General features: G+C 34.8%; 1 long non-coding RNA gene across 3 annotated transcripts in view; it reads right to left on the reverse strand.

The window, feature by feature from the left end:
• Positions 1-6,367: 6,367 nt before the first annotated feature.
• The window catches only part of LOC310892472, a 146,335-nt gene continuing 137,743 nt past the window's right edge, over positions 6,368-14,959 (reverse strand). For 2 of the 3 annotated variants that reach the window (XR_014578166.1, XR_014578168.1), the window contains one exon: positions 6,368-11,668. This is a non-coding gene — a long non-coding RNA (uncharacterized lncRNA). The remainder of the gene's footprint in view (positions 11,669-14,959) is intronic. The other variant, XR_014578167.1, reaches the window with a different exon arrangement.

Genomic DNA, 14,959 nt, shown 5'->3' on the forward strand with positions numbered 1-14,959 from the left:
ACTAGACCAGGTTGCTCAAACCCCCTCCAACCTGGCCTTGAACACTTCCAGGGATAGTGCATCCACAGCTTCTCTGAGCAACCTGTTCTGGTAACTCACCACCCTCTGAGTGAAAAATTATCTGGAGCCTTCTCTTCTTCAGGCTTAGAAGGGAAAAAAAAAAAAAAAAAAAAAAAAAAGTCCTTCACTCCTCTGAAATAAAATCTTTTAACATCGTTGTGTCACTTTATCCTCACAAACTGGTTCCATTATTGCATATAGATGTTTTGATCCTATCTTTCATGAATTCATTTCCTGTTTAACTTTCTTAGTGTTATTCTGATTTTCTCCACTAACATCAAGCCCAAAATGTCTACCAGGGGTGCTGAATTTGATGCTGAATACTTATGCAGACTGAGGGCTTCCCACAAGTCTGCAATGCAATCTTATAATCATCGTTCTCATGGTAGACATTCATACTTGAATTAATGTAGAAATATCCTATGGTGAATAAAAGCTGAAGCCTCTTTGACCAACAGAGCAGCAAGAATGTAAGATGATGTACAAAGGTGCAGAAATTGATTTTTGACCCTTTTACAATGTCTAGCAAGAAGCTTTTAACAAAGAGGTCTCCAGCATCATCATAGCCATCCACCCAGAACTTCTAGTCTTTAAATTTACTGTAGTGGGGAAAACAAAACAAAAAGTCCCAGGAAGGAGATAAAATGAAGCAACCTGCCTCTCAAACAGGTATTGGAGATATTGGAACTTCCACAATGCCCACTTCTGGTAGAAAAGAAATTCATGAAAATCTGGTAGAAAAGATATATCATGGCATGGAAATAATAAATTTCACCTCTTCTCTTTCTGTCATATACTGTAGGTAAATTCTCAACATTGTAAATAAGTTATTATACCGTTTTCTAATAGGAATTTAGATTTCAAAGGAAAAAAAAAGCACAAAATCAGATTTTAAACAAAGTTTAAAGTGAAGATTGAAGCATAAAATATCGGAAATAGCCAATTTTCAGGAACCTCCCCCCCCCCCCCCAAAAAAAATTAAAAGACTTGTTTTCCATTTTGATAAAGGATTGAATCTCTTCTAATTCATGTTGACATTATTTTGCTGTTATGCTCTAAAATAGTGCAAAGAGAAGGAAAGCAGGCATGGGATCAGCTGATTAATCAGTCACATGCTGAACGTGTGGTCATAGAGTCTCTCTGATGATACAGTTACTTCCTTGCTTTAAAAAAAAAAATCTTGAACATCGATTATCCTGAAGTTGTTCTCTATTTCTCTCTTGTACAGTAGTTCCATGCCTGATCAGAAAAATCTTTCTAGTTCATCAGAAACTTTTTTGACTAACAAAGACACCAAATGAAGCAGTTGATAATTTGGTTCATTTCATCAACTTCTTTATAGGAAGATTTCCACGAGCTTTTGCTCTTAAATATTAAGACAAGTAGGAAAGTTTTCCTGCTGGTTATATGTTAATTTTTGTCAAGCTAGTTTACTTGAAATCTTTTCATGTGAAGAAAAATATGTTGGGTTGTTGCTAAAACGTTTTGACTCAACAGGGGCAACTGAACTTTTTTTTTTTTTTAATTCTATGTGCTACAAAACCCAACAACAGTTGAATGAATGAATTTTAGGAACATGATTTATGAAGGGCCATAGTTTAGAAGTTCTTCTTTCTCAAATCCCTGTGTCTACAGAACTTGCATGGAAATGATTTTAATATAATACTTGTTTTTAATGGGATACTGCAGATCATATGTGATACCATTTACTGGATAATTCACACTCTGCGCTGGTGCAGCCTCACCTCGAGCACTGTGTGCAGCTCTGGGTGCCACAGTATAAAAGGACGTAAAAGTATTGGAGAGCCTCCAAAGGAGGGCTATGAAGATAGTGAAGGATCTAGGGGGGAAGACGTATGAGGAGCAGCTGAGGTCCCTTGGTTTGCTCAGCCCAGAGCAGAGCAGGCTGAGGGGAGGCCTCATGGCGGCCTGCAGCTCCCTCACGAGGGGAGCGGAGGGGCAGGCGCTGAGCTCTGCTCTCTGGGGACAGCGACAGGACCCGAGGGAACGGCATGGAGCTGGGACAGGGGAGGGTCAGGATGGGTGTTAGGGAAAGGTTCTTCATCAAGAGGGTGGTCGCGCACTAGGGCAGGGTTCCTAGGGAAGTGGTCAAGACACTGAGCCTGCTGGAGTTCAAGAAGCATTTGGACAACGCTCTCAGACACATGGTCTGATTTTTGGGTGGTCCTGTGTGGTGCCAGGAACTGGACTCAATGAACCTTGGAGGTCCCTTCCAACACAGGATATTCTATAACTCTATGACTCTATGATAATTTCTTGTTACAGGTCTGGTTAAATTACTGTAAATTTCAGAGGGATTATCTTTTAAAATGTTTGATCTCTTAGATCAAGTATAACTCATTTAGATCAACATTCATGTTAAGATATAGCATAGGCATAGTATAATAATAGTAAATGTATTATGAATTCTCAAAGGACCTTTCTTATTGACAACTCCTGTCATTTTACTGAGATGAACAAGCCATTTACTAGAGCAAAACATTGTGTCTGCCTGAATCCCTAAGGATTCATTCCTCTACTTCATCTTTCTAATAAGTAAAATCAAAAAAACATTTATCTCCTTTTTCTGCACCCCCCACATTAATAACATATTCTACTTACATAAAAAGAGTTTTTCCTTTTTAAAAACATTTAAATGTTTTTAAATGTTTTTAAATAGTATTAATGTAATATAATACTATTTTGCATACATTTGTTATACTATTTTGTTCATACGCTGTATGACTTTGTATGCATTTCTAAAAGAAATGTTGAAAAACAAGTGATAAAACCTGTCAGATACTGCCTGATGTTACAATGGTTACACAAGCAACCATTCTCTTGGGACTCTTCTTCAGGGAAGAATTGTCCTTTTGCAACCCACTCACTTCTTGGAAGTGCAGGTCAGGAAAAATATAATGTCTGTTGAAATCTGTGTGTGATAAGTACTTCACTATGTTCTACCTTGTTATAATGCATTCATGTGTGTAATATTAATGGACTCAAGAAATAAGTGATATCTTGTTTTGAGTTTTTTGATGATCATTATCTGTTTGGCCAGTGAACTCAATGCTGCCTTCGTCATGTAAGACACTACTATGAAGTCAAAAGTATTTTTCAGTAAATGAGGAAAGCTACATTCTGATCCCTCTTTCCTGACCTATGTCCCTTTTCTTCCTTCATGTTAGCACAACCATATTTTTATTTCTGAATTTCAAGCTGAAGTTAAACAAGTAAATCAGCAGGTAGTACTGCAAAGACTTTGGATATTTTTTACATGGAAAGTCAGAATTTACTCTTTTTTTTCAGTGTAAACAGACTACTTTGTTGTTGTTTTGCTACAATGGTTATTGGGAACATTTACGGATAAGTATTGGCTTAACGTCTCTAATAATCAATCAGGCAAAACTTTTTTATGTGGCCTTCAAACAACTAAAATCTGCAAAGTGGATTGAGTTATGAAAATCAGATACACTTGCTGCTTATGAATTCACAAATTACACCTGTGATAAGAGGAAGATTCAAACGGCAGATTCCAAGGTGGTTAAAGAAACAGTACTGAACAATGCAGTCTTAACTATACCTTTTGTTGTTATTGTTGTATAAGATCAATATAAATGCTTTTTTTTTTTTTTCAGTTACTTCAGTGACTTTTTAGTGTTTATCTGATAGAAATACTTCAAGTCTTACATGAATCCCTGTATTTCAGGATATTAGAAAATATAGCTCAGTTAAATGAGGTTCTGTCTGAAGTTCCCAAAGGCATTTTCTGCAGAAACTTTCACTTATCCAGGAGTATCGCCACTGATAAGCATCATGACTTTGTCTTTAGTGTAAACATAAATCTCCACAATAGACATTAGAAGGTCTCAATTTAATAGCCCAGTTTTTTTTTTTAAAAAAAAAAAAAAAAGTGGGGAGGGACACAATATTTTTACTGTTTCAACTTGAATAACTTTATACTAACGGAACCCTACTGTAGTCTTCAATAAAATGCTGGCAGTACCATGCATTTACCCTTATAATTCTTGAGACAGTCTTAGATGTTTTGGAAACACTGACCATCTAGATTCTCTCTGCAGCTTTCACAAGATAGGCAAAAATGTGAATTTATTGATCATCTTCTGCTTGGACAGTTACAAGAAGTTTGTGACCCTTAGCAACTATTGTAGCTTCATGTTATCATGGAATGTAACACAGGCTGCTGAGCAACCATCAACTCTGGCGTATGTATACAAGGTACAGCACAGTACTATGAAAGGTTGTTATGCCCAGCCCTGAGAACAGGATAACTTAGAAGATCAGCATTCCTACTATGCACCTGGCCAAGAGCCAAAGATACAGTAGAGACCATTGAGAAGTGAGAAATGACAGCGACGCCACAGGCATCCCATTACATCACTGGAAGATGGATTAGACATGAAACTGCCTGCCAAAGTGGCCAGCAACCTTTAGAGTCTCAGCTGGCCTGTTTCACAGTAAGATATATGGTTGACCTGAGGCCAACTCATTAGCTTTGTCCTGTTGCCATTCTTTGAAGTAGCCATGACATGGGAGCTTTATTTGAACATCCTGCTAGATGTGTTTCACAGGACACGTGATTCAGTGGCATATATTTGCTATGCTACTGGTACTGTATTTTAGTTAATATTATCTGCCTTTGGAACAAACTCTTTAAACACAACTACAGTATGATAATGCATCACGAGCAGGGAATTACGTACTTTGTTCTTACTGCTGTATAGACATCGTCTTTAGTAGTATATGTTATAATTATGGCTTTGTTTTTGTTCTAGTGTAGGCTTTTTGATTATTTGTTTGTTTGGGGGTTAGATAAATTATATGATACATTAATATAGACAAGAATATTACTCTGGGACAAGAAATTTCCATTTCCTCTTATAACATAGAGGAAACTATGCTACCGAACACTGAGTCTGAAAAGCCAGTAAGTCAAAATGTTTAAGCTAAGTTTGCCCATGCAGCTTAAATTCAGCATGTTATCAATTTCCATGGTTCAGTTCTAATTAAAAAACTATGCATTTTTTTATCTCATAAAACTCATGCCTTAGGACAAAATGATTGATGCCTACAGAACAAGCACAGAAAGAGCAACTGCATAATATTTTGTTTTGTTTTCCTAGAACCATACTATTTATAAATTGTTCTTAAAATAGAATTATTAACTTTTTTTTTAAAATATATTTATCACTATATTTTCTGAATGGTCAGTAATGAATCTATCTATCACCTGTGGTATGAGGTGGTGGTATTAAAACTAATGGAGCATAGAGACGTTACTGTAACTAATATTGGTTATTCAATTTAAGATGCCTCTGATATGAGGACTGATACTTCAGAGGACTCATGATTTTGCATTTTTTCTCTTACAGTACTCAACATTTTATAATTCAGTAAAAGAATACACTTTTATTGAACACACAGAAAAAATAGTACACTTGCAGATGCCCAGATTGTAAAAATAAAATAATCATAAAATGGACAGGGTCAGAAATTATTTTATAGTTACTGGGAGCATTAAAGTGTTGAAGTCATCAGAGTCTTCTTCATCAGAAGAGTTTCCTTTCATTGCTGATTTTTATTCTCCATACTTCCTGGCATCTTATGTTAAGGATGAGATTCAGTCCCTGTCCTGCATAGCTTTGTTCAGCCCTCACTGTACTTAATTCTGTGGAATAAATGAGGCACAGATTCCATAAAGAAATGAATGAATTTAGAAATTAGAAATTGCTACATAGGACCTATGTATGTGGCATATTGTAAGTGCTTGATTAACAACACCAAAACAGTTCTAATGTGAGCATACCTTCCAAGCTATTTAAAAACAGAAACGTGACTTCTCTCCACAAAAATACCATTGTACAACACCATGTTGATTTCCCTGTGGTTTGTCATTCAAGTTCCTTAAATATGTCACATAAATAACTAAATAATTAGTAGATGTAACAGATGAAGATGAATATATTCCTTTCTTTAGGGCTAGACAGTAAAGGATGGAGAATTTCCCATTTGCTGCCTTAAAAAAAAAGACATTCTGTGTATCCTCAGCTCTATTCTTACATTTACATCCTTCTTCCCCTACAACTGATCCATGTTAGATCTTGAAGCACACACATTGAGGATGAATCACAACTCACTGTAAAACAAATTTCATCTCACTTCAAGTGAGAGTCTGAGTACAGTCATTCTCACTTTATAAACAGGTGAAAACAACATCTCACTTTATAAACAGGTGAAAACAACATCTCATCATCAGTATTAGGCCACCTTGGAGTAGAGGGGTTCATGACAACGCTGATAATAAAAGTTAATCCTGATATTTTTACCTATCTGATAAAATAGTGCTAAACTGATTTACTGAAAACTACATACAGATAAAAAACAAAGCAATAATTAACCTTCTCTAATAGTTTCTCTTTTATTCCCTGTTAAGTACCTTCTAACCATGATGAGAAGCCTAGATCAGGTGAATCCATCAATGCCTTTAATTTTCAGTTCTAATATAATGTAAGACCTGCATTCTGGTTCTTTACACTAATGCATAGATCCTTTTTCCCGATCTAAAACTCTTTTATACTTATTTGTTCATTTTAGCTTTTCTTATTGTATAGTTTTACAAATTTTCCAGACTGCATCATTGAAACATTTTTTACATGGAATTTTCCTGTAGAAAATCTGCTGCCACCACAAGAAAATGTTTTAGGGAATTATAAATTGAATGCAAAAAAATATTTAAGACTTTTTTCATGTATTTATTTTTTTTGGACTGAAGAACACATTTTGTGCATACACATATAAGCACATATGTGCACACACAGAGAGTATACCAAAAAAGATACAGAAAATTAAATCCTGTAACTCTATTTTTGTTGTTGTTGTTGTTGTCATACCTTTGTAGACACATCTTTGCCAGATCAGTTCCTTCTGACCTCTCTGCCTATTAAGTTTCAGGATGCCCTTCAATGTATCATTCACTTACATTTTCTCTAGGGCAGTATGTCTAGAGACATCCTGGCCAGTTTGTGATTTTCACTAATCAAAACTGAAGACCCACTTATTTTTGCTTGCTTTCAGATTTACAAAATTTGACACTAGTAACTATGTAACAAAATGAGTTTTTAAATGTTCTTTCAGATATCTTATGATAAGAAAAGATGACATAAGTACAGCTGATGGGTCAGGAATTGAACAAACAGCATTTTTGTATGTGAGATCTCAAATTAAAATACGAATAATGGCAAAAGCTATACTGATCAAAACAAAGAATTAAATTAAATTAAAGAATTAATTAAAGAATTCCATGAATGTTGAGTACAAAAATTGCCTTTATTTTCCTTTATTCTTAGAGTATATTTGACATACTTTTGTTGCCAGTGTCATGAATGAAATTTTTGAGAATCAAGAAAACATTGCATGCCCTGAAAAACAAATTTAATATGTTATAAAGATATATTTTCCACAGAAAGGTGTTTGTTTGTTTGTTTGTTTCCTACGCTATACTTTGGTTAGCAGTAGCAGAGACTATCATCTATTTTCATTCCCTGTTTTTAGAGATAATATGGTTTTCATATATGGCATTTTTAAACAAAATACATTCATAGACTGCTCTTCTCTGTTCCCCATGATCTGTCCTTTTCTCCCATATGACTTCTCAGTTCCATTTCTGTCTCAGAACTAGAACCTCCAATAAGAATTTCTCAACCTTCAAGAAGCAGAATCCAATTGCATCTGATGTAGTCTTCAGCTTCCTGCATTAACGATTAACTCCCACAGTCTTAAGAAACCTGAAATCTGCAGTGTCAATCCCAGAAGATGGATGAAACATACATCTGTTTCCAACAATAGAATGCAAGACAGCGCTTTGATGAATTATTATTTAGATTTAAGGTAATACCTAGACTTTTGTCTTATATTTCTATTATTAGCTTTTGAGTGAAAAAAAAAAAAATCATTAGAAGTTGTTCCATAGAACAAATTGGCAGACTATCTTAACATGGAGATTGCAGTGTGAAAGTTTTGTCCTATAGAAAAATAAAATAAAATCCATAAGACATGGTTTAAAATTATGCATTCAATCTGTCTTTAGCCTATTGTCTACTGCTATTTAAAGAGTAACACGTAAGTAAACCTCCATGTGTACCAATTTGCAGTTTTTCTCTAAATCATTGAGTTATACAATATTCATGATGGTTCGAAGCACTCTTCTAGTATGTCTCCAAGCACAAGAGTGCTTTATATTTTTATAAAAAAGAAAACTGGGTTGGTATATGTTCTTTGAAGTATGCAAATGACAAAGCCTTGTGGATCACTTGTCTGTACGGTCATCCAGTGATGACCACTAGTTTTCCAAGTTCTGCTTCTCCAAGGAAAACAGTATGCACACATGGAAATTATGCAACCTTCTATAGCAAACACCAAAGATGGATTAGAAAAATAGAACATTCAGTTAGTACTTTTAACATTTAGAAAGAAACTGCTCCTCAGACTCATGCCAATAGAAAGAGAAATTAGTAGAAGTAATCAGCTTGCACAGACAACTTCAAAATCTGTGAAAGATTTCTTGGGGAAAGGAAGACATAATTGGTATGTACCATACACATGGTATTGATTGGCAAAATAAATAAATAAATCTAGAAATAAAAACATCTGTTAGAATATTCAGGAGACTGGTTGACTATGTGTTATTTTTTTAGATGCATGGAAGCTATTTTGTGATTGATAAATCTTTTCTTTCTGACACAATCTATCAATTCCTAAATCAAAACAGTTAAACATTTTTATTGTACATGGACATCCTCCTAGTTTTTGTACTAGCTAAGAAGATACAATGATACTCTCCTGGTCTCACTTATAAGAAACTTCGTAAGTATGGTCAGAATCATTCTGATCAGCTTAAGCAGACATTTAATAAGACTCATTCATTTAAACTGTATGTGACAGTGCAGCAGCAGTACAGTTACTTAGCAAAGGACATTCTCCATTTAACAACTGAACAACTGAGCAACTGTATAAGTTCTCTTACGTTCTCTTCTGATAGCTTCTGATTGGTTCTCTTCTTTTAAAGAAATTATTTTATGAGCTCCAAATGTGTTCAGCTTTTGACCAAAAACACCTTTCACATGATTTAAAAATGCCAGGCAAAAGAACAAACAAACAAACAAACAAACAAACAAACAAAACAAGAAATAAAACATTACGTAAGAGCATAATAAAAATAGATGTTTATGGCTTTAAGTTTCTGCCTGAGATCTTCTGAGGTCTTCATTTCAACTCTTATTCATGTAGAGATGTAGAGTTCTCTTCTAAAGTTCTCTTCTAAAGCCCGTTCCTTCTCTCTCTCTTTCTCTCTCTTTCTCTCTCTTTAAGAGAGAAGAAACTACCATAAGACTAAGCAAGAACAATGTGCTCTAAATTTATGGGAGTCATTTTACTCTCTGGGAAAATCCTATTAAATTATATGGTTTTAGAACTTCCACACATAAAATAAAAATACCACTTAATGGATCTTACATATTTTAAGAAATTTCCTACCTTAAATATGTCATTGTTATGCATCTGATATTCATGTAATCTGAAATAATTTCATCAATTATAACCGTGAAGCATATACAACAATTTGTGAGATCTGTGATGGTATTCTTTCTTTTACACAGAAATTTTTATGATTCTTTTCTTCATATTGTATTCTCATTTTATAGTAGCATAACTTAGAACTGAACCTATTGCATTCTGCTGCAATTTAAAAACAGACAAAGTAGTTAGAAAAATATACAGTTTCTGACCAATATAAGACAATATAATGTCTGTTATTACTGGTTAATGGAAGTAAGAAATGGCTGGAAAACCTTTCAAAGCAATCTTTTAAAGGATAGTGGTTCTGAAATGGAGAATACAAAGAAATGTGTGGAGAAAGAAATGAATCCAGGGCATGCTTTATTTCATGGCTGCATAGTTTGCTCTAGAAAGTATTTATTCCAGCCAACATGGACTCCAGCATCTCACTATTCATTAAAACAAAATACAGCTTTGCTTCTAGTTTTCCCTGGAAAGCATGAGCAGCGCCTGCACCTGAAGGAAGGTGGAAGAGTGTAACCAAATGTCTTCCTGAGACAGAAAAAAAATCTGAAATTATATCTCTGAGAGCTGTGAATTTCTCCATATATCCCAGCCGTGACTTTGTGGAATCAATGATTTCAGATCTACAGAACATGTCATTTTTTTCCTAATATAATGGAATACAACATTTTATTCTAACCAGCCACCCAGCATTTTTTTTCTTTCTTTCTTTTTTTTTCCCTTTTTCTTTTTTCTGCCCATTTGGGAGCCTCTGCTTAGCTGTTTCTTACTCTGCAAATTCCCCAGAAGGGGAGTTAATCAGATTTCATGCATGATTACTGTGCTGTTTTATAGTATATTTCTCTTTTGCCTGGTTCTATTAGCATTATGTTTAAAAAAAAAAAAAAAAGCTAACATGCTTCTAGCAAATTTCAGTTTTCCCACCCATACGATGTATACGATGTCAAAGGTTTTCTCCACTCTTAAATGTTTGAAGGAATAAGATAGTTACTGCAGATCACTCAGGAAGCTTTATTACTTACTACCCAGAGAAAAGTCCTGAACCCTCAGCTCACAGCTATCTGGGACTCTGGAATAGCTCACTTAAGAACTTACAGCCTGGTGTAAAGTGATCATCAGCTCCATCACTGACCATGAAGCTATCTTGCCCTCAGATAAAGATCAAATCCTCACAAGCTCTGTGAATAGTGATTTAAAATAAATAGTATTGTACAGAAATTACTACATTCCCCCTGCATATGACACAGAAGAAAATCTGTTAAGATAATAAAATGTCCTACAATTCTTGATTAAAAATAAAATCATTATTTTTGTTTTCCTCTCCTCTCCTCTCCTCTCCTCTCCTCTCCTCTCCTCTCCTCTCCTCTCCCCTCTCATTACTGCACAAACAAAATCTCTGACTTCTCCTCAGATCTTTCAAAATCTTTTGCACATTGGACTATGCAGGTGTTTGTCAATTTTAATTTCCTTGTACCCTCCTATACATCTGAATAATTAGAACAAATAAATCAGTAGAGGGCATTTTGTACAATTCATTCTGTGAATACTAACATGACCATGTGTCTAAATCTTACTACTGTATTACCAGTATAAGAATGAGGTTTGGCTCTGACCTAAACTCCTGATTAATTCTATATAATTTATTAGGTTATACAGAGAAACATTTTTTCTTTTAGTTTAACTACTTTTAACTTTGTTGATAATTTATTTTGAATTTGTTTAACTTTGTTTTATGTTTATTTTTTTCAAACAGGTATTTGTACTGAACATTTAAATTACATGGTAGAATCACATATATAGACAGCAGAGCATTCAAACTCAGTCAATGGCTCTCAAAATTTGTGTAAAATAAAATAAAAACTGCCATGTACCTGTAAACAGTGCTACACAATATGCTAGTAGATTGAAGATTCAGAGGCTTTGGTCCATATAATTTTATTCTACTTCGGTCCATATAATTTTATTCTACTTCTCTCCACAGGAGCATTGGTAAGGCTGATGTTTCAAAGTACTGTAAAGAAAAACAATGATGTAATTCAAACCACTAGATATCAAACAGTTCAAATTAGCGCTTTTTCCCAACAGTGGGGTGCATGCTTTTCTTTCTGCCTATCTCATCTTTTATGGAAGAATGGTTTTCATAAGAATTCAGGCAGATTATACATTACAAATAGGACTGCTATCCACATAAATTTTGCAAAACACTTTCACTCAGAAAATAAAAACATTGAGCACAACATATAAATAAGATACATGAAGGAAAACTTCCCAAACTATTTATTCTTCAGCTGAAAAGTGAAGGAGAGAAAACCCTGTCACAACTATTTTCTATTTAGTGAAAAAGAGTTGTGCTGAAAGCTCTGTGGAAATTCCCCAAATGGACCACCTCTTGAGGGCTTGAAATAAGTCCTACCCTTGCTGCCATCCATTGATGTGAAGCACTAAGCAAAAGCCATTTACCTTTTCAAAAAAACATGAGCTCACTTCATATTCTAGAACCCTCCTTAGTACTCTGGTCCACAGCAGTGCAAAACCCATCACAGCTCTGCTATTCGGCTTCCCACGTCTGCAGCAAATGCCTAAAAGTGAGGTTCTGCAGAATGGAACTCCTCATGCTCAACTGCAGCAATGCAGTTTCAGCTTAGAAGGACAATCTTTCAATGTGGCTATGGGATAAAAGGACATATCTCAAGTACTTCCAGTTTTTCCACGGAGTGCAGATGTCAAGAATGGTGAAAGTAGGCAATAGTGCTCTCTGCTTCAGGACAGCCTGAAAAGTTGTTGTCTGTCTCTGGAATATGATCAGTCCCCAAAACCTCAAAATTTGCTTTATTCTGTTAGTCACTGAAAGCAGACAACAATTACCAACATACTTTCAGCACATTCTCAAATAACACTCACATCAGCAATATAATATTTTAAGAGCTTATATGAAATTCACATTCATTTAGATCTAAGACAAAATGTCATTATCAGCAGCATGATTAGGGAACATAATGTCTAAAAAAGAAAAAAAAAATCTAATTTTCTCCATTTGACCAAATAACGTACTATTGATATTTTTCCAAGAAAAAACTTTTCATTGTAAAATATTGCAATTTTGTCAATAATAATCTGCTTTTTGGACAGAAGACAATATATATTTCAGTAAAAGTTGTTAAGAAGTTATTTTCTAATGACTGCTTTCATGCTGTGTGGATTATTCCAGACTTCCCATTTTAAGTTAACACCATTTTGAAGTGGCAAAATTTTGCAGCCACACTGTGAATTTTTAAAAGACTTTTGAACTCTTCACCTATTTTATTTGTCTACTACAAAGTTTAAAATTTTTTGTTTGTTTATTTTAGGCATTGGTAATATTTTATTTTGTTAACCTACCATTATAAAACTCCACTTTAATAAAGAAAACAGAAACCTGTTTTTAATTGACAGATATATGTTTACAGACATAGTATAGTATCTTGTTGATATGCTGAACAAATAGGCAAATGAGTAGAGAAAGAAATGACAAAAAGCACTCATTTGAGAATGATCATTCTAAATATTCAGAATAAGATCACTTTTTTCTTCTTCCTGATCCTTCCTGACTCTCTGAGCTTCCAAGTTCTACCAAATCTCTTGCTGAAAAACATATGGCAATTTAACAAAACAAATTGTTTACACTGATCTTATGATTCTGTTATAAAACCACAGAGCATGTAACTCTTAATCTTCCTCTTGACATGAATTTGAGTTATTTGTTGTATCCATTCTGGTTTGGTTAGCGAAATTAACTGTTATTGATCAATCTGGCTAAAAGCAAGCAAGGAAGTAAACAAAACAAAACAAAACAAAACAACACAGTAAAATATGAATTATATCTCATTTAAGAATTTCACTTCATGCAGCTGATATTTTTGGATGAAGTCTGGATAATTTATTCGTAAATGAAAAACCCAGATTTAGTAAAGTAGTGACACCTGATCAGGGTGTCAATGCCCAGCCCTTGGAAACTTAGGATGTTAGCCTCAGATGTGTGTGTGTGTATGCACTGCTGAGGCTTATATTCAGACTGCACAAATAAAAGCTCTCTATTTCTGCTACTGTTGCACATGACAATACCAGTTAATATCCTCCCCATAATTGCACAAACTGAGCTCCATTTTGATGCTTATTTTTTTCTGATTTCAGCCTGATGTGTCTGAATTTTGTTTGTCTTAAACCTGATCTCAGTTTCAGGAAACCTGCAGAACTTTATGCAAGCAAAAAGCTCTTATGCTTATCTCCCCCAGGCCATTCAATTAAATTTCTCTGTTCTTGAAATCATCCAACTCATAATTATATCCTAAATGTGAAAGAGGGGTGAAACTTAGTTTGAGCTTGAGGATGCAGAAAGACTACTGAATTTTCATCTTCAATCCAAGGACTCTTGACTTTTTTTACCATTCTGCAAACCCTCCCAGCTCCCACACTTCCTCCCAGCCACATAGCATCTCTGATTCATTTCCACCCTATTTCTCATTTGACTTTGTACTATAACCTTGTACTCAAGACAGAGAGTTCTTGGGTGAAATTTCCCTAGTGCAGGAATAGAGAAACATACAGCACTTTCAATGCAGGAGAATAAACAAGGAGAGATTGACAAAAAAAAGGGGGATCAGCATAAAGGAGAAATCTGTTAGAGGTAAATAGTAGAAGAACGGAAGCAACCTCTTACATCACGAAGGGTTACTGTGAGCCTGCTGAATCATGCAGTGACATCAGTGAGCAGGGATCTTCCAGCTTTGGATGAGATAATTTGTGTGGAGATTTTCACTGCATTATTCTGCAGTTTATGGTGCTCCTCTTACAGCCTACACCATATTTTGCTCTTCAGGTTTTAGTAAGTCAATATTCTAAATATTTTTAATGGAGTTCATTGATGATGTGGGCTTCTGTGTTGGGAGATGTTTATCTTAATGAAAGTAATAGCTGATGCACAGCAGAGGACTTGGGGTCCTCTGTTAAATGTAACTTTTTGTTCTGGGATCCTGGTTCCTTTCTTGCAATTGTTCAGGGTAATCTACACCCTTCCCATCTTATCTTGCAAATAATCTTTTTCTTAAGGTGGGAGTATTCCCTGGCTGCTACTTACAAATTTTAATTATTTACTTGCTGACATATCCATTTTGTTTACTGATTTTGCAGCATAATGAATACAACAAACAAATCAGAAAATGCGATCAAATAAGAAAAACAGGAAAAAAAGAAAGACCAATGCTCACTTATCAGGCAAAGCAGCACACCTATCATTTCCCCTTTTTCAAGGGATCATCTTTCTGTT

This window comes from Anser anser, assembly GCF_964211835.1.
Source record: "Anser anser genome assembly, chromosome: 1".
NCBI lineage: Eukaryota > Metazoa > Chordata > Aves > Anseriformes > Anatidae > Anser > Anser anser.